Raw genomic sequence first — 21,831 nt, 5'->3', positions numbered from 1 at the left:
TGTGAGTAAGCTTAACTATTCATTCAACTTAAAGCTTAATTCCTATTTATCTAATTTTTTATGTACACGGCTCTATTTATTAATTTGTTTAATTGCTTATCTATAATTAAGTACTTGTCTAAGTTTCTTTTTTTTTATTGATATTTTTATCTATATTTAGCTTCCTCTTTGTTTGATTTGATATATTTTTAAATATAAAGCTATAATCCATTTATTTATAATTCTCCATCTACTCTCATTACTATGTGCCAGTCTTCACACTAAACAAAATATATAGTTTATTTATATACCTGATTTATTTTTTCTTGTTATTTACAAAACACAGCAAATAAGAACACGAAAATATATATATAATTCAATAGAATAAATGATCGATTATATATTCCACTTATCGTAAGGGGACGATATTACGAATACTATCACCCAGAAAGGTGGCAATATTTTCGAGTTTAATTTATATAATTTGAAAATTATGACCTCAGATTGCTATTAAACAACGATCGTATAGTTGTGTATCAACGCAATTTGCCAGTAATAGAGCTGAGCTGTCGTTTAAAACATCTAATTATTCCTTTGAGTAATGAAATTTAAAATTATATATATTTAAGGATTTAAAGTTTCATATATGAAAAGATTGGGGGAAGGTTAGGGGAAGATTGGGGGTGTACTGAAGGTAGATTGGGGGTTATTAATGGTGGAATTGGGGAATATAATGATGTTCAGGTTTTCATTTTGGGGGGAATTATATCCTCGAGGAGTCTTGCCTCGTGTTAAGGAAGGAACAATGTACTGTGAATCAGCTAACTGCAATTAGAGGTTCTTGTGTTTACACTATTGCGTTCCGTACTGGAAATATGTGTTTTATGAAGGAGGCATCAATAGGGGTGCTCTCTCTCTCCCCACAGTGGTTCGTCCCCCTGGTGATTTGTGCACCCCAGGCCCGTCCCCTGGTGATTGTACACCCCAGGCCCGTCCCCTGGTGATGGTGCCCCTCTAGACACCTCCTTTGATGGTGCTGCACCACAGTTTTAAACCGAAAAAATATTCCCTTGAGATGATCCATATACAAATACAAGAAAACCATTTAGGAACCTGTGACAGGAGGCCTTCAGAACACGAACAGCCTTCAGAACAGCCTTCAGAACAGTCTTTAGAACAGTCTTCAGAAAAGCCTTGAGAACAGCCTTCAGAACAGTCTAAAGAACATTCAATATACAGAAGATTCAAAAGTCTTCAAAACACCAAAATACTCAAAGTCATTTTGTTGTGTGTAGTTCATTTATACACATCTTTTGGGCGGTATTGGAAAAAGTAATTGGCTGAACTGGAAAAATTAATTTGGCTTAGCAAGCAACAATCTTGATAAGCTAGATACAAAGTACATACCTGCAGCCTTTTATTGCATAATGTGTTCAACAACTAAGCCACAGCAGAAGCAATTTACTTCTCCAAGCGAAGCCATTTATATCTGTGGTGAGCCAGAGGCGTGTAGAGAGACCTGTACCAGGACTGAGAGGATCAAACTATTGGAAGTGACATAGGCTGCTGAACCTCTTCACATTTATAGTTACGAAATCGAGGAGATAACGTAATAATCTTGCATATCTTTATGTTAAGTGATATAGTCAATATGTTCAGTGTAAGGCAGAGTGGAGCAGGAGAACATGTTCAGTTTAAGGCTAAGATGTTCAGTCTTAGAGAACATGGAAGAAAACTTGAGTGGGTAGAAAAGTCGTACGGAAGTTAGAACGAATAATTATGTTAGCCCAAAGATTAGGAACAAAATAGGACTGGAAAAAAATGACTCGGGGCTCACTGCATCAGCCAGCCAGCCAACCAGCCAGCCAGCCGGCAAGGCGTAACCCTGGAGCTAGAACCCCACAAGCCCATAAAGACCAGCATGAAGCAGCAGGGACTCTGGAGGCGCCCCCTGGGCCAGACAGAAGGTCCTCGAACGCGTGTTGGAACAACATAAACACACTACCAATAGATGCGCTCCCCTCTGACTCCACAACATTATGACTGCAAATGAAGATGGATTTTGAGCGCACTGTGTACACCGGGACCTATACGTGCCTCAAATTATACGCGAGGCAAGGGGGGAAAGAGCGTTAGTTAGCAGGTATGGGCACTTCGTCACTTTCTGATATGGTTTATGGCCGCTGAGGCAAAAGGGATGGATGTAGGAGGGAAGAGAATGGCAGTCTTGGTCAAGGTTGATGGGTATTTGCGCTCTCTCTTTTATTTTTTTACTTACCTATAATTAGTTACCTTGCAGAGTTTGCAGAATCGATCTACAGCTGTTTGACTCCCCCCTCCTCTTTCTTGCAATGATTTAATACACTCTTGTTTCTTGCTAAATCTCCCTATTGTGCCAAGCTGCAATGCAAGGCCGAGTGGTCTGATGATCAACCTGAACATTCTCACAAATATCTTGCATGTCAGGATCATATCCCTCTTAAAATGATTCCAGGCTAATGGAATATGTCCTATATTTATTCGAGTGACGTTAGGTTAAGCCTGTTCCTCACAGCTTAATCTCCGGAATAGTAAGACAAGTTTTGTTGAACACTGTCCTTGTGCGATCTTTGATGTGATTTGCAATGAAATGTTATTGCTGGCATTACATGTGTACTACTAGGTGGGTGTTGTGTACATGGGTGTATGTGTGTATGTGGAGGTCAAGTGGGCGTTGTGTACATGGGGTGTATTTACCCCCACCAAACCAACCACCACCAGCCAACCTTCCCCACCTAAACTCACTAACTACCAACCTCCACTAACTACCACCTCCAAATCTTCCTTAACCGCAGCCAAACCCGGAATTAATAACTAGCGTTATTATCCTCCCCTCCCTCGCCCCACACCCTTCCCCTCACCCCAAACCTCCTCTAGCCCCCTCCCCCCCCCCCCTCCTTACCCCAACCCTCCATCACCCCTTCCCCCCCTAACCCACCTCCTACACCCCCTTCCCCTTTCCCCCCTCCCCCCCCCCCCCACATCACTTCCCAACTCCCTCACCAAACGGCGACACTTAAACTTACGGTCGTAATTCAGCTTTGCAATCCGGAGGCGTCATGCGAAGCGCTAATAATCTTTCTATTGCCTGACAGCCGGCCTCCACAAGCCATGTCTTGTGGCTTGTACTTCCTCATCACGCTGGGGCTTACGCTCCTATTAACGCTCACAGGAATTACCCACTCCGGTGGAGACGCCTGGGTTGGTTGTGTGTTGTGATAGGGCTGTGGGGAGGGACTGTGGGGGTGATTGGGGAGAATAGTGAGTGAATGGGGTGGAGCTACTGAAGAGGAGTGGGGGTTTGATGGGGTTTTGAGAGGGGGAGGAGTTGTGATAGGAGGGTCCTGAAGCGGGGATGGTGAGTGGGGGGAGGGAAGGGCGTTGGAGGGGGAGGAATGGTGAAACAGGAAATGGGAGTTGAAGGGGGAGATGGGGACGTGTAATGAAGGGAGGCAGGAGAGTTGTGAAGGGATTAGCTGGAGGGAAGAGGTGATAAAGAAGGGAGGGGTAATGGAAGGGGAAGGGACGGCTAGGGAAGGGGTAGTTAGGGAAGGGGTGGTTGCTGAAGGGGGTAATTTAGGGAGGAGAGTTGAGTTCCGGGTTGGTATATGATCGGTGTGGCTGTTGTGGCAATATGTAGCTATATTTCACATATCCATGTATTTTTTTGCAATTATTATGATCAATATTATTATTTGTATATGTATTATAGTGGATCATCGAGGGATCGAACGCCGAGCCTGCAAGAACTGAATCCATCACTCTACCGACCATTCCAAGTCAATTGAGAAAACATTAGTAAGTCAATTTATTTCTGTATTTGATTACATCAACAAAGAGAACACGTCAGTACGAGAAAGAGAATCATGTCCTTCTAAGGAATACAAAATACAAATACAAAAATATGTTGGAGTTTGACTTCTGAACATATAATTACATTTAAGTCTTGTTTTGATTGATGACTTTAATAGAGGAATATCTTGTGGTTTAAGTCATTATTTGAGTCAATCATTTCTACTGTACTTATGAAGAAGTTTTTTATTTTGTTTTATTTATAATACACACATGGAAGGAGGAGTGGGAGGTGGAGGAGAAGGAGGAGGAAGAGGAAGAGGAGGAGAGAGATGTGGTGGAGGAGGAGGTACTAAAGAAGAAGAATTGCTCTTTTAACTCAGAGGTGAACTTTACAGCCGGGGTAATGTTGAGAATCCGAGTGGTTTACGTGGTAATTGTCGGGGTTCGAGGCTGCCCAGGCTGGTGAGGGGAGGTTGGGGGAAGGGGGTAAAGATGTGGAAGATCAGCGAGAGTAAAATGGAAGAGAGGGGGAGGAAAAGAAAGAGAAGAACACAAGAAAGGAAGGATAAGGGAAAGAGATGTCGAGGCAGGAGTGAACCAGAAGCTCACTACATTCTCTTCACTGCTGATCAATCATATTTCCAATGAACCTGGGAACACTGTGCTCTATCACGTCGGATCCGCCATCAACACCAGGGGCCAGATTCACGAAAGCACTTACGAACGTGTACATCTTTCCTCAATCTTTGACGGCTTTGGTTACATTTATTAAACAGTTTACAAGCATGAAAACTTCCCAATCAACTGTTGTTATTGTTATAAACAGTCTCCTGGTGCTTCGGAGCTCATTAACTGTTTAATAATTGGAAACAAAGCCCCCAAAGATTGAGAAAAGATGTACAGGTTCGTAAGTGCTTGCGTAAGTGCTTTCGTGAATCTGGCCCCAGAGCTCTCACGCGCACCAGAAACTGATGATGGGATCCAGCGAAGCTGTTGGTGGTAGCAACGGTGCATGACTCTAGGATATGGCTGTTGAAGTGACTCTGAGCTCGATTCAATGTTGTGCTCACCTAGAGGTGCTTATACAGGGTTGAACACTAGCTCCTAAGCTCCGCTCTCCTGCTATACTGATCAGTTAAGGCAATGACTCATTCATCATGTTTATCGTCGATTTTTCGTTTGAATTTGCTTATTGATTTCGCTTCTACAATCTTTCCATACATATTCTCCATTTTTGGGTAAGTTTTATGATGAAAGAGGTTTTCCTGATATTCAGTGTATCTCTTTAATAAACCTATACATCCCGTAACTCGAAATCCTGAGGCATGTCGCTTTGAATATTACATATTTTGTCTATTCTCTAAATTCCTCTTAATACCTTGTACGTTGTTATCATATCTCCACATTTCGTTTTTCATCTAACTGGCCACCTACTCCACTACAAACGTACCACCTACTCCACCACCCAAACTCTATAGTCCCCTACGCCATTACCAACTCCCACATCCACTCCTCCACTAACTCTCACAACGCTACCCCTCTTGCCCACCGCCCCCCACCACTAACCACCCCATTGGCTAACCAACTTCCCTAACTCTTCACTCTCCTTTACTGCCACATCATCTCTAACTATCCATCACTACCCTCCACCCACCCTCTTCCTCACCCCACATCATTTCCACCCCAGCCACCCCTTCCCTACTAACTCCCAGCCCTCATCTTCCTGCACCCCCAAGTCCTCCCCATACCCATTCCCCCCCTTCTCCCCTCCTCCAAACAGGCCTCAAGAATGACAAAACTTCACCTAAACATCGATGATTGGAGAGTGTGAGGAATTTATCCCCTCAAATTGCAGGAACTGACAGCCATAAAGTCCTCGTTCATCGATTTATATTCGAGGTTTTGGGGAGACTGGTGATATGTTAAGAAAAATTCGGAAAATATCACCATTAAGGACGATCAATTTAGCCGAATGAAAAAGAATGTTGTTCCTTGGCGAGTCTCAATTTGGTGATTATAGAGCCGGTGAGAAAAGTAATTACGGGAGTTTTGCCTCGTATTGATTCAGCGTTCAGGTGTGGGCTGTGTTCGGGCCGAGGCTCAGGCTGATTGATGTGTGTGTGTACACTCTGCTGTTTGTGTCTGCGGGAGCGAGCTGTCAGTTCTTGGACCCCCCTAGTCTGTCTGTCTAATGTGCTGACTCCCGACCGATTTTTCCTCCATCATGTGTTACCTAGCAGTGAAATAGGTACCTGGGTGTTAGTCAGCTGTCACGGGCAGCTTCCTGGGGGTGGAGGCCTGGTCGAGGACCGGGCCGCGGGGACACTAAAAAGCCCCAAAATCATCTCAAGATAACCTCAAGATAATCATATCTACAACATGCATTTCTCTCTGTCACACAAACACACATGTCGTCAGGAAGCAGCCCGTGCCAGCTGTTTATCTCCCGGGTACCTATTGATAGCTAGCTGAACAGGGCGTCAGGTGAAAGAAACTCTGTCCATACTTGCACATCAAGTTTCTATGCATATCCTTATATCCTATCCTGTCTCATTTTTCAGGATAAAATAAAAGTCAAATCCTTACCCTACCCTCGGTTTTGTTTTTATATAGATCTAATCGATTCCCTGAGAATCTTGTATGTCGTCATCATGTCTCTCTCTTCAAATAAAGTGAAGGTTATCTCCTTCAGCCTTTCCTCATAGCTCAGACCTGAAAGGTCTGCCACGAATTCTGGCAGAATCATAATTCTGTGGTTCCATAGGTGTGGGTTCCGCATTGGGTCGAACACAAAGGCGAAGTGGTGACTGTATCCTGTACGCCAGCCAGGGGGTGATCCCGGGCAGCGGGGGTTCGAATCCTCATCACGGCCCTTGTGGATTTGTTCAGAGATACTTCTCATTTCAATTTCCAGAATCAGAGAGTCTTCCTCCTTTGCATTTCATGCTACTCAATGTGATTTATTGTTTCTTCCAAAATCCCTACCCCCCCCCTTAACTCACCCATTCTTCTAACGCTCCCCCATTCTCCCTGAAATACCCAAACACCCCTCCTCCCCTGATATATGTACACCCATAACACACACACACACACACACACACACACACACACACACACACACACACACACACACACACACACACACAGTTTCAAGTGTAGATATGATAGAGCCCAATAGGCTCAGGAACCTGTACACCTGTTGATTGACAGTTGAGAGGCGGGACCAAAGAGCCAGAGCTCAACCCCCGCAAGCACAACTAGGTGAGTACAACTAGGTGAGTACACACACACACACACACACACACACACACACACACACACACACACACACACACACACACACACACACACACACACACGCACGCACACACCCACCAACACCTGTTACAAGTGCACAGATGTACCAGTATAACTCACAGGACATGATGATTACCCTCCTGTATTTGATGTGGTTTGAGATCCTAATCACTAGTTGTCACGGTATGAGCTGACGTGATACATTGTTCCCCCTCCCTCTCCCTCTCTCCCACGACACGTGATGCCACCAGCATCATGTGGGGGGTGATAGATGTGTGTGTGTGTGTGTGTGTGTGTGTGTGTGTGTGTGTGTGTGTGTGTGTGTGAGTGTGTGTGTGTGTGTGTGTGTGTGTGTGTGTGTGTGTGTGTGTGTGTGTGTGTGTGTGTGTGTGTGAGTGTGTGTGTGTGAGTGTGTGTGTGCACCTCTAGCCTGGTGAACCAGGCCGAAACCCGCAGAAACAACTCAATTATTCTGCAACAAATGGGAAGGTGTAGCTTGTATTCTCTCTCTCTCTCTCTCTCTCTCTCTCTCTCTCTCTCTCTCTCTCTCTCTCTCTCTCTCTCTCTCTCTCTCTCTCTCTCTCTCTCTCTCTCTCTCTCACCAATCCTCCTGCACCCTACCCTGCGTGTCCTGCTCGCAGTCTTCATTGATACGGTCATAACAGTAAATCAATACATAGTGATCATAATACCGACCCCTCTGCCTAATTACCAAGGATGATAAATGGACGTAATACACAAGATAAAGCACGGGGGGGAGGGGGGGGTATAAGTGAAGGTCGCCACCACCAATTATGGCAATAAATGTGCCGAATAAATAATGGAAATGAATGACTTGCTGATGTCTGTACACAGGGAGATGCTGAGGGCAGGGATGGTGGTGAAGGGTGATTTGTGGTAGGGATTGATGTGTGTGGGAAGGGTGACGAGGGTGATTGTAACATGGGATGGATGGGGGGGTGGTAGTGGAGGGGGGATAGGTGGCTAGGGGTGAGGGATTGTGATAGTGAGATGAGGGGAAAGGGGGGTAATTTTACAAGGATGATAGGATGGTTCAAGTGGATTTTGGGTTTGCTGGAGAGAGGGACTTACTGGAGCGATTGAGAGGTGATGGTAGAGAGTGAAGGGGTGATGGTAGAGAGTGATGGAGTGGTGGTAGAGAGTGATGGAGTGGTGGTAGAGAGTGATGGAGTGATGGTAGAGAGTGATGGAGTGGTGGTAGAGAGTGATGGAGTGGTGGTAGAGAGTGATGGAGTGATGGTAGAGAGTGATGGAGTGATGGTAGAGAGTGATGGAGTGGTGGTAGAGAGTGATGGAGTGGTGGTAGAGAGTGATGGAGTGATGGTAGAGAGTGATGGAGTGGTGGTAGAGAGTGATGGAGTGGTGGTAGAGAGTGATGGAATGATGGTAGAGAGTGATGGAGTGATGGTAGAGAGTGATGGAGTGATGGTAGAGAGTGATGGAGTGATGGTAGAGAGTGATGGAGTGGTGGTAGAGAGTGATGGAGTGGTGGTAGAGAGTGATGGAGTGATGGTAGAGAGTGAAGGGGTGATGGTAGAGAGTGTAGGGGTGATGGGAGAGCGTGAGAGGTGATGTAATAGCGACAGGTGTGTTGGTAGATATGAAGGGAAGTTGAAGCAGAGTGAGAGGGGGAGCTAACAAAGAAACTTTAAGTATATGGTACTCAGAAAATAATTTTCCTGCTAAATTACATCTTTGTCATCATTTACCACTATTACTTCCCCTGATATAGAAAAAAACGTATTAACTACTTTATATATACTTAAATTAAAATAATATGAATAATTTATTTATATTTATATATTTACATGCAAAGGTAAAGGATGGTAGTTGTGTAATACAGAATAACGTATTTGTGGGGGTTATCTTGAGTTGATTTCGGGGCTTTAGTGTCCCCGCGGCCCGGTCCTCGACCAAGCCTCCACCCCCAGGAAGCAGCCCGTGACAGCTGATTAACACCCAGGTACCTATTTTACTGCTAGGTAACAGGGGCATAGAATGAAAGAAACTCTGCCCATTGTTTCTCGCCGGCGCCCGGGATCGAACTGGGACCACAGGATCACAAGTCCAGTGTGCTGTCCGCTCGACCGACCGGCTCCGTCGACCGGGTGCAGGAAGGCAAATAATAATTAAACTGCTGGATGTCAGTTGACTCGAACAAGGCATGTTCCAATTACAGATAGATGTTCCAATTACAGATAGATGTTCCAATTACAGATAGATGTTCCTATTAAAGATATATGTTCCTATTAAAGATATATGTTCCTATTAAAGATAGATGTTCCTATTAAAGATATATGTTCCTATTAAAGATAGATGTTCCTATTAAAGATATATGTTCCTATTAAAGATAGATGTTCCTATTAAAGATAGATGTTCCTATTAAAGATAGATGTTCCTATTAAAGATAGATGTTCCTATTAAAGATAGATGTTCCTATTAAAGATATATGTTCCTATTAAAGATAGATGTTCCTATTAAAGATAGATGTTCCTATTAAAGATATATGTTCCTATTAAAGATAGATGTTCCTATTAAAGATAGATGTTCCTATTAAAGATATATGTTCCTATTAAAGATATATGTTCCTATTAAAGATAGATGTTCCTATTAAAGATAGATGTTCCTATTAAAGATAGATGTTCCTATTAAAGATAGATGTTCCTATTAAAGATAGATGTTCCTATTAAAGATAGATGTTCCTATTAAAGATAGATGTTCCTATTAAAGATAGATGTTCCTATTAAAGATAGATGTTCCTATTAAAGATAGATGTTCCTATTAAAGATAGATGTTCCTATTAAAGATATATGTTCCTATTAAATATAGCTATTCCTATTAAAGATATATGTTCCTATTCAAGATATATGTTCCTATTAAAGATAGATATTCCTATTAAAGATAAATGTTCCTATTAAAGATACGTATATACGCGTCCCGGCAGTCCAGTTTACACCTAGCTTGTATCAAGCAGTTTGCCTGTCTAAACTGCTTACAATTATTACTCAAGTGTCTAAACGACAGTTTCCCAAACTGGAGGACAGTTCCACTGATCTGCAAATCCCATTTCCTTCCTAACTTGTATTTCTCCGCATCTCGTCTAAATCTAAATTAGTGAAATTTACATTCATTTTTGCAACTTTTGAATGGTTTTGATTTAGCTTCACTCTGTATTCCCCCATTTTTTTATGAGGAATTTATTTGACACTGTAACCACTCATGCAATTGAGTGTACCACTAGAGTGACAATATTGGGCACCGTTACTCATTCTGTGAGTGAATATACCACCACAGTGACAGTATTGGGCACCGTTAACTCATCCTGTGAGTGAATATACCACCTCAGTGACAGTATTGGGCACCGTTAACTCATCCTGTGAGTGAATATACCACCTCAGTGACAGTATTGGGCACCGTTAACTCATCCTGTGAGTGAATATACCACCTCAGTGACAGTATTGGGCACCGTTAACTCATCCTGTGAGTGAATATACCACCTCAGTGACAGTATTGGGCACAGTTACTCATCCTGTGAGTGAATATACCACCTCAGTGACAATATTGGGCACAGTTACTCATCCTGTGAGTGAATATACCACCTCAGTGACAGTATTGGGCACCGTTAACTCATCCTGTGAGTGAATATACCACCTCAGTGACAGTATTGGGCACAGTTACTCATCCTGTGAGTGAATATACCACCTCAGTGACAGTATTGGGCACCGTTAACTCATCCTGTGAGTGAATATACCACCTCAGTGACAGTATTGGGCACCGTTACTCATCCTGTGAGTGAATATACCACCTCAGTGACAGTATTGGGCACCGTTAACTAATCCTGTGAGTGAATATACCACCTCAGTGACAGTATTGGGCACCGTTACTCATCCTGAGTGAATATACCACCTCAGTGACAGTATTGGGCACTGTTACTCATCCTGTGAGTGAATATACCACCTCAGTGACAGTATTGGGCACCGTTAACTCATCCTGTGAGTGAATATACCACCTCAGTGACAGTATTGGGCACTGTTACTCATCCTGTGAGTGAATATACCACCTCAGTGACAGTATTGGGCACTGTTAACTCATCCTGTGAATAAACAGACCGCCAAAGAAGGCCCGCTGGATTATTTCAAGCAAAGATCAGACGCTCCTGAAATGAGTTTTCATGGACCTAAACAGAAAAAAAGACTCAATGCCCAACAGACCTTTCTTAGTTTCATTTTTATTGTTCTTTTTATGATTTCCGTCGCCGCCAGTGTCGTCGCTCTTACCTCGGCCACAACTCCGCCGTCACCACCATAAAAATGACCGCAGCTTCCAGTGGACAACCACAGTCGTAAAGACGCTAACGAATTGCGTCCATAATACAGATATCTCTTAGCCACCACAATTACCGAAAAATACACCACACACGCTAACACCATACACGCCAGCCCTCATACTACACCACATACTGCTTGCCCCTCATACTACACCACATACTGCTTGCCCCTCATGCTACACCACATACTGCTTGCCCCTCATACTACACCACATACTGCTTGCCCCTCATGCTACACCACATACTGCTTGCCCCTCATGCTACACCACATACTGCTTGCCCCTCATGCTACACCACATACTGCTTGCCCCTCATACTACACCACATACATCTTGCCCCTCATACTCACATGGGTGTTGCTGTCTATTTGCTTGTTCCTGTTCAAGTCTGCATTGATCAATATCTAGGGTGTCTCAGCTATCGGCCATCTGAGGGTAATATACGATTGATTGATGAAGATTAAGCCACCCAAAAGGTGGCACGGGCATGAATAGCCCGTAAGTGGTGGCCCTTTTGAGCCATTACCAGTATCATTAGCTGATACTGGAGATCTGTGGAGGTGCGACTGCACCCTGCGTGACGGGAGATGTCACCCACAATATATTTCAAGTGATCTCTTATATATGGTGAGCCCGTAATGGACTTACCTGGCACAGGAGCGGGACTGACACGTAGGAGGAGACAAATTTGATTGACTGATGAAGATTAAGCCACCCAAGAGGTAGCACGGGCATGAATAGCCCGTAAAGAAGGAAACAGTTGTTGTTGTTGTTTTAGATTTAGTTACTCATAACGAAATGTCCATGTAGCACGGGCTATGGTGAGCCCGTAATTGTGTTCCGGTTAATCGCGATAACCTTGTTACTCTGATATTTGGGTCAAAGTTTTAAATGGAGGTGGGGTTTCCTCCTTTTTCCCTGTTTCTTTATCGCTTCCGTAGCTAAGCATAGAGGGAGATATGTCGAGTGACTCAGATGACTGTAGTGGGCATGGCACTTTGGCCAGGGACGTCATCGTTGGCATCTTCGTGTTCCAGTCTTGTTCTCACTCTCAAGAGTGGTAGAGTGATTAGAGCATAATTACTGTAGTGTGTCGCATTAACACTACTCTCTCTCTCCTCCTCTCCCCACTTCCACCCAGACACACACACACACACACACACACACACACACACACACACACACACACACACACACACACACACACACACACACACACACACACACACTTGTACACCATATTCCTCCTCCTCCTCCTCCTCCTCCTCCTCCTCCTCCTCCTCCTCCTCCTCGTCCTTCTCCTCCTCCACGTGAGGAAGTAAGAGAGCAGTAAAGGAGTCTCTCGCCAGGTGTCAACAGAACCCATAAAACAATACCAGGGTGTTTATTGCAACAGTAACTCCCCTGAAGCCCTCGCCAGGGGCGAGAGGGGGGAGGGGAGGGAAGTTTGGAGTCAGGAGGGGGGGGGGAAGATAGGGGTGATGAGGAGGGTTAGGAAGAGACGGGGAAGGGGGAAGGTGATGATGAGATGAAAAGAGAGAGAGAGAGAGAGAGAGAGAGAGAGAGAGAGAGAGAGAGAGAGAGAGAGAGAGAGAGAGAGAGAGAGAGAGAGAGAGAGAGAGAGAGAGAGACAGGCAGACAGACAGACAGACACTGACAGTGACATACAGTTTGACAGACAAGCAAACAGTCAATAAATAAGAACGAAATGTAGGTATAGGGAGTAGAGTAGACCTAAAGACAAAATGAGACAAAACATTGAGGAGGAATGGGGGTAGACAGAGGGAGGGATGGAGGGAGAGAAGGAGGGACCGAAGAAAGGATGGAGGAAGAGAGGGAGGAAGAGAAGAACGGACAGAAAAGGGATTGGAAAGAGGAAGAACAAGGAAACAAGTGATAGGACTAAGAAAAGACTACTCCAAAATAAGCCGCCCCCACCACACAGCTGGGGGCATATATATATATATATATATATATATATATATATATATATATATATATATATATATATATATATATATATATATATTATAAATTAATGCACAACTATATTCTACCCACTTCAAGACTCCGAGCCCATATAGAAGCATCAAGAGGAAGTATGGGTTAATAGGCCCTCTGCAGTTACTTCAATTCTTATGTTCTCATATCCAATTAAGACCCATAGTTTCGTGTTTTGTCTTGTGTTTGTCACAAGTTTGTTCACCTCACCCAAAACTGTTGAACCATATATGAAATACATGTGTGAAAAATTGCACAGACTTCCAGCTTTCTGACGAAAGAGAGCAAGCTTAGCTTAGCTTAGCGACACTAAAAATAATATATCTTTATCTAAGATTGAATACATTAAACTGCTAAAGAAGTTAAGCAATACAATATAATAAATTAATAATCCACATCTGAAATTAGACCCTGCACATCTGCAACTAGTTATTTTTATTATTATTATTATTTTCTACCACAGACGTGGCCACACATTTACAATGCTAACCAGTATATATACATTTTCTTCTGTCCTCCATGGACAGTGTTAGAGATTTGTCAAACACTGCAACTAGTTATTATTCAAGACGGGACTAAGCTCTTTAGCATACAGTGACTCCATTAATCTAAGATCAAAGGAACCACTGCAATTATTTCCATTTTTCAAAGTCAGATTCATGCAATGTATGATTTACAATATTGAAGTGTTCCTTTTTTTTTATTCAGAATGCGATGATTTGTTGAAGGGAAAACCCCGTTCTAAAAGATAAACCTTTGTATATCATGACATTTATTGACAAAAATGTCATGATATTTCTCCAGATATATCGAGCATTAGAGCTCGATATATCGAGCTCTAATGATATATCATTAGGTGGAATCAGTCATATATCGAGGCTATGACCTGATACCACATTAGAATCGCTACGGACCTCCACCAGATTCCTGAACTATATGTTTAACACATCTCTAACCCTGTCCATGGAGGACAGAAGAAAGTGCATATAAGCTGGTTAGCATTGTAAATGTGTGGCCACGTCCGTGGTAGAAAATAATAAAATTAAAAAAAAAAAATCCTCTGGCTTCGACCTGGCCAACATACCATAACAGGGGAAGGAATAGATGATACAAGAACGTTGAGAGACACGAAGACTGTCTTTAATCTTGAAATAGAAACCAATTGTTTTAAAATTCGTAACAATCAGTCTATACTCTTAAGATAATACTGCTAGAATATTATTTTACGTTGAATTCAGTCTCAAAAACTGATAAACCCATAATCCGGTAAATTAATATTCTTAATGCCCTTCTTAACAGGGCCAAAATTTACTTTTTAATTAGTTTATTATTATTATTAACATCTTTATTGACAAAATAAATTACAATTTTGCCTAATCTGAGGATTTCAATTAAGTCTTATTAAAGTGAGGATAATGCTGGTATTCACTGTCACGCAGGACAGTGAAAAAATTTGTATTAGAAAAAAATCTGTATAAGGTGAAAAGGGTAACCATTATTTTAAGAAAAACTGTTAAGCTTAATTTCTACATCATAAATTAACAAATTTGAACAGATAGAACAAAATCTGTTCATCAGCGTTCTTATATAATTCTTTTAAAACAAATCAGCAAAGACTGGAAATCAAGTATTGCAAAAAAAATATCCACAAAATTAATTACACATTTAGAAAGAATAAATATTAATCCACGTTTAATAATCCATGGAGGCCTGGTCGAGGACCGGGCCGCGGGGACACTAAAGCCCCGAAATCATCTCAAGATAACGTTATATTCAGCCGTGAAATTTAGTTTGGCAAATTGAATATTTAGACAATCATTATATGAAACAAAACAAACAATTCTAAAAGAGCAAAAGAAATGTCTTCCACATTTCCTCGATAAAAACACCGGATTAAACCCAAGAAAGCTGACATTGTATCTATAAGGTGTGAAGGATAGATGAAATTGTTTATGTAATAATCTAAGTTGAGGTCTGATAAAGAGCTTTTGTGCCCTCTGTAATGCTTTTTTGCGCTACCGCTCACAGGATGAGTATGGGGTGCACAATAAACTAACCGCCTCGGGATGCAAGGGCAATTGTCAAGCCAGTTTTATTGACAGTTATCAGGCAAAACGTCGGCAAGAGAGAGAGACCAAAATTTGACCTCATAGCAATGCCGACCATTTGTTATAATTACTCTTAACAAGAAAATTCAAAGAAACTGAATTGCAAAGATAAGGTATCTTGATACACAAGACTGTTAAGTCATGATGGTTGAGGCCCTCAAGGAAGGGGCAAGATAATTAAGGCCACTTCAGGAAAGGGATATAGAATATAAGCAGGCTACCCATATGTTGCCATACTTCAGTAAAAATTTATTTTACTATTTATCGAATGTTTATATTTCTTAAATATTCATTTCATTAATATTCTTCAGCTAAATGAAGATTGGGACGGTTTTTTTATGTTGTTTAATAACAAAGTGTGAAGTAACAGAAGCCTAATTTGAAGCTCGGTAGATGACTACAAGACTATTGTCTCAGCTATTTATACGACTCAATAAATGATCAGTCGTCCAGCAACACCGAGTCCCCCAACCCCCCTAACACCCCCAACAACAACTCCTGACTGATTGCATTCAATTCCTTCAAACTGACTTCAAACTGAGTAAATATATGGTGCTTGCAAGATGGTCCATGCAGCCTGTGCTTTACATTACTTCCAGGAAAATCTTCAAAGTTTCTGACCTGTTTCAGACCTGTTTCAGACCTGTTTCTGACCTGATAGATCGTAACTGCGTATACCATATAATCTCCTTAATTACGAAAAGGAGTTCAACACGATATGCTAAGGTCTGTATAACATTTATTGTTTTGTTCTGTAAGGTTCGCGCCCTCCCAACACCATAACCGAATCGATTTATTATCCTTCGCGGGGCTCCAATAACTCGTGGGTCAGGGATATTACCAAATTTTACCACCCCTCATTCTTCCCTTCCCGCCTCCCCCCACACACCCAGAGCCCCCTGATGCATCCACCCATCTTCCTCTCCCTTTCACACCCATAGTTCCCTCAAACCCCCCTGATACAACACCCCATACTTTCCCCAAATCCCTGATACAACACCCCATACTTTCCCCAAATCCCTGATACAACATCCCATACTTTCCCCAAATCCCTGATACAACATCCCATACTTTCCCCAAATCCTTGATACAACATCCCATACTTTTCCCAAATCCCTGATACAACATCCCATACTTTCCCCAAATCCCTGATACAACATCCCATACTTTCCCCAAATCCCTGATACAACACCCCATACTTTCCCCAAATCCCTGATACAACATCCCATACTTTCCCCAAATCCCTGATACAACATCCCATACTTTCCCCAAATCCCTGATACAACATCCCATATTTACCCCCAAGTCCCTGATACACCATATACTTCCTCCAAGTTCTGATACACCCTATACCTTCCTCCCCCCCCCCCACACACACACCCACCCATAAAGCAGCGGTGGCTCAGGGGGGGGAGGAGGGCTGGGATGAAAAAATGGCCTTCATATGTCCTCTTCCCCTGGCCGCAATGGCCACCTTGCCTAACCGCTGCTCCTGGTAGTCCTCTTTATGACCTCTGTCAAGAGTCGCTGGTGGAGTGACTCAGGTGTCGTGGAAGCCCTTCACTCGTTCCTCTCGTTCTTCTATTCCTCTTCCATCTCTATTTCTTCTATTCCTCCCCCTCAATTTATTCTTACGCAACTACAAAATAAAATGGGAGTTTTTGATCGCAGTTTATGATAGAGAGCAAACTATTTTTTTCATAATTTTATCAACGATTGCTCAACATGCTCCGAGCGAGTATAAGAAATATTGCCGAAACAGTGGATATCTTCTATAGAAAATGGATAGTTTTATTGGTTTGAAAATGGATAGTTGAAAACCTATAAAAGTCTCAGAGGAATTGGCAGGTAGATAATGATAAACTGTTTAGCACGGGTGGGACGCGGACAAGGGGAACACAGGTGGGACGCGGACAAGGGGAACACAGGTGGAAACTGAGTACCCAAATGAGCCACAGAGCGTATTAGAAATAACTATTCTCAGTGTCAGAGTAGTGAACAAATAGAATGCAGTGGGGAAGTGATGTTGTAGAGGCAGATAACATGCAAATGTAGATATGTTAGAGCCGAAAAAAGAGATCAAGAATCTTTACTCCATATTTTTAAAGTGGAGAGACATACCAAAGAACCGATGTTCAACTCCAGCACTATTTGATACAGACACTTACAAAAGTGGACAGACTTACACATTTTCCCATGGGTTCGAAGCCTGGGCAGGGTGATAGATGATAGAAAGTGTGGACTAAGGCGCTATATATATATAACGTTCGAGCCTGTCAACACAACCAGTTCATCTAACAGTCATAACGGGACTGAAGGAGGCGTCACGTTCAACGCAAACTACTGACGACTTGGGCACGTAGTCGACCTTCCGCTATTTATCATGGCTAATGTCCAATTACTGCCTTCTTTATCGGGGCAAATAACCACGGCAAGACACAACATTACACTCCCAGCACGTCGCATTTCATAAGCACGAAGGTTCAATTATTCGTCAACCATTACGCTCTCTCTCTCTCTCTCTCTCTCTCTCTCTCTCTCTCTCTCTCTCTCTCTCTCTCTCTCTCTCTCTCTCTCTCCTGTTTCCCTGAATCTCATCCTTTTCTGACTGTATCCTTCCCTACATTTCTAAGTCATCCCTCCAGATTTTCTCCCCTAGGTCACCTGGATCAACCGGATATGGAACAAGTTCGTGTCTTGTTTTTTCCCCAATGCGTCTATAACGTCCCGCGCTATAGTGAACTGGTATTATTACTATCCATCACTGGACGTGATGGAGGTTAAAGTACAGGAGTTTCTAACGCCACTCTCGTCCAAGGCTCCTTGTAGCCCTCCGGAACGCCTCCGCTGACACCCCCGTCTCATAAATCGACGGTAAAATGAGTGGCATTAGAGCGTGTTGTACGTGTCGGCGCTGCGTCACGTCAGACGACGTCCCGTCGCGTCAGGCGACACGACTCACTGCGTGAAACGACACGACCCACTGCGTCAGACGACACGTCAGTCCTCCACGGCAGCCGCGGTGACCCGATTCTCAGTTCTCGCGTGTTGAGACAGACAGACACCCGCCTCAGTCTGCTCCAGCTGACGTATGTCATTCTCCGTCAGGTCATGATTTTGTGGCAACAATAATAGTGTGCTGAATCCATCACCATTTTAACAGTTTTTATACAAACTGTTGTTCGAATCATATATTATTATTACAAGCAACTGACAGAATTAATCATTATTCTTTCATACAACTGACGGAATCAATCATTATTCTTACAAGCAACTGATAGAATTAATCATTATTCTTACAAGTAACTGACAGAATTAATCATTATTCTTTCAAGCAACTGACAGAATCAATCATTATCCTTTCAAGCAACTGACAGAATCAATCAATATCCTTTCAAGCAACTGTCAGGATCAATCATTATTCTTACAAGCAACTGTCAGAATCAATCAATATCCTTTCAAGCAACTGTCAGGATCAATCATCATTCTTACAAGCAACTGTCAGAATACATCATGCTTTCAAGCAGCTGCCAGAATCCGTCAGATCCCCTGATAAATACTGCGAATAATTTTGATATCCACACAATCTACCTTCACAACTGTGTAAATTGCCTTCAATTTACAACAATTGCTTAGCTAATAATGCTAATTACCCCCGCATTTACAAAAATTACTCATATAGCTGTATATTACTTTGGTAAGTCCGTAAGTGGTCTTAATTACTCTATGATTTACAGACACATTTTTGCAATAATCAGTTGGTGTATTTTCTTCTGTTATTTATGTCAGATAAAAAAAATCAACAATTGCATCAATTACTCACTAATGCTATATAATACTTTCCCACCCCACATCACCATCACCCGTTGATGAACTGGTGTATATATATGGTAGTGACAATAAGTGTATATCTATGCAGTGTATAATGCTTACACTGTATAGATGTTTCAGTTAACTACCTGGACAATCAGTTCATTGATGCCTGCAGTAATTACCAGGGCAACGTTCACTGATGTGTTTGGATTCCAGTGGTGTCAGTTTGGGCTCCAGTGGTGTGTGTTTGGGTTTCAGTGGTGTCAGTTTGGGCTCCAGTGGTAAGTTTGGACTCCAGTGGTAAGTTTGTACTCCAGTGGTGTCAGTTTGGGCTCCAGTGGTGTCAGTTTGGGCTCAAGTGGTGTCAGTTTGGGCTCCAGTGGTGTCAGTTTGGGCTCCAGTGGTGTGAGTTTGGGCTCCAGTGGTAAGTTTGGGCTCCAGTGGTGTCAGTTTGGGCTCCAGTGGTGTCAGTTTGGGCTCCAGTGGTGTGAGTTTGGGCTCCAGTGGTAAGTTTGGACTCCAGTGGTAAGTTTGTACTCCAGTGGTGTCAGTTTGGACTCCAGTGGTGTCAGTTTGGGCTCCAGTGGTGTCAGTTTGGGCTCCAGTCGTAAGTTTGTACTCCAGTGGTAAGTTTGGACTCCAGTGGTAGGTTTGGACTCCCTTGGGGTAATTACACTAAAGTATTTTATAAGCCCTTAAAAGGGCTTCTTGGCCCTTCATGAAATCTCTTTTTGTTCTTCAGTGTGTAAAAGCTGCAGCGGCATTTACATTCATCTCCGCTACCGGAATTGTCGACATCAATCTCTCGGGTTATCACTGTGTGTATTAGCATTGCAAATTACTGCCACCAATTATTATATCTCCGATACAAGACGCTGTTAATGGCATGGCAATTGAGCAACTCCACCTGCAGGTATGCAGCTGCCAGCATCACTTTCGTCTTTGCAATCAATGCAACAATTATCAATGATTACACCACTTACCTGATTAGAATCACGTGTGTCACCATCATCTCCACCGTCCAAGTAATCAACACATCAAAAAATCACTATCCCTCATCATCAGCTTAGTTGATTAGCACTATCAATTACACTTATCACCTCCACTACGCAGGTACTCAACACCATTAACATCACTATCACCTTCACCACCCTGCTCACCACCACAATCAATATTACATCATCTTTACCACCACCACACCACCACACACATTAAACCACCACACACATTAAACCACCACACACATTAAACCACCACACACCACAAATTTATTATTTATCAAATGATTAGCACCACACACTAAAAACACCATCACCACCACCATTGTCACCCCAGACATCTCTATCATGGAGGGGGCCTCGTAGCCTGGTGGATAGCGTGCAGGACTCGTAATTCTGTGGCGCGGGTTCGATTCCCGCACGAGGCAGAAACAAATGGGCAAAGTTTCTTTCACCCTGAATGCCCCTGTTACCTAGCAGTAAATAGGTACCTGGGAGTTATTCAGCTGTCACGGGCTGCTTCCTGGGGGTGGAGGCCTGGTCGAGGACCGGGCCGCGGGGACACTAAAGCCCCGAAATCATCTCAAGATAACCTCAAGATAACCCTCCACACCGACCCAAGCATCATCCCACATCTCCCCAAACCATCATCATCCCTCTCCCTCTCTCTCCCCCAGCCTCTCCCCTCTCCCCTCTCCCCTCTCCCCCTAGCCTCCCCTCTCCCCACATACCACCACCTCAAACACCTGCAACAACCAACATTATAAACACCTGCATAGTCTGGGGAGAGTAATTACCACCTGCATCCTGTTCACCCAAGTCTCCTGCAGGCTGACATTACTCTCACCTCCTCAGACAATGATAATGATTTTTCCTTCTCAGGCAGTTGGGTGACAGCACTTCCTGCAGAGGTGTGCATGTTGATGAGGTGTGCCGGCGTGTATCCTGGCGTCGTAGACGTCATCGTTGACGTATGTGACGTATCGTTGGCGACGTAAGGGTAGTAACAGTATACTACATTAATTGCAGGTATCGCCACTGAAGCCCTCCTGCGTTCGGGTATTGTTTTAAACCAGTGGTAGCTGGGGAGAAAGAAATGAATGGTGAAAGAAAGGTACGAAGACAATGGGAGGGAAGGATGTGTGGATAGAAGGATGGGGAGAAAGGGGAAGGAGAAATCGACGAAGGAGAGGATAGAGGAGAATGATGGTAAATATAAGAAAAACATACTTCACTACACGATCTACTGTAAAGCAGTACTGATATGATTGCTCCATTATCTTGCATATGTAACAGACACAGACAGATACAGAGCGACAGAGAGAGCAAAATACTAAGACAGACACAGAGACAGAGACAAAGCTCCCGAGAAAAGCAGTGAAAACAGACAGGTGGGCTCAGACAAGCTGAGACAGAACACATAAATTGAAAAGCAATTATCAGTCCACAAAGTG

Source organism: Procambarus clarkii, chromosome 94, assembly GCF_040958095.1.
Source record: "Procambarus clarkii isolate CNS0578487 chromosome 94, FALCON_Pclarkii_2.0, whole genome shotgun sequence".
In the NCBI taxonomy this organism is placed as follows: domain Eukaryota; kingdom Metazoa; phylum Arthropoda; class Malacostraca; order Decapoda; family Cambaridae; genus Procambarus; species Procambarus clarkii.
This window is presented reverse-complemented; position numbering follows the sequence as displayed.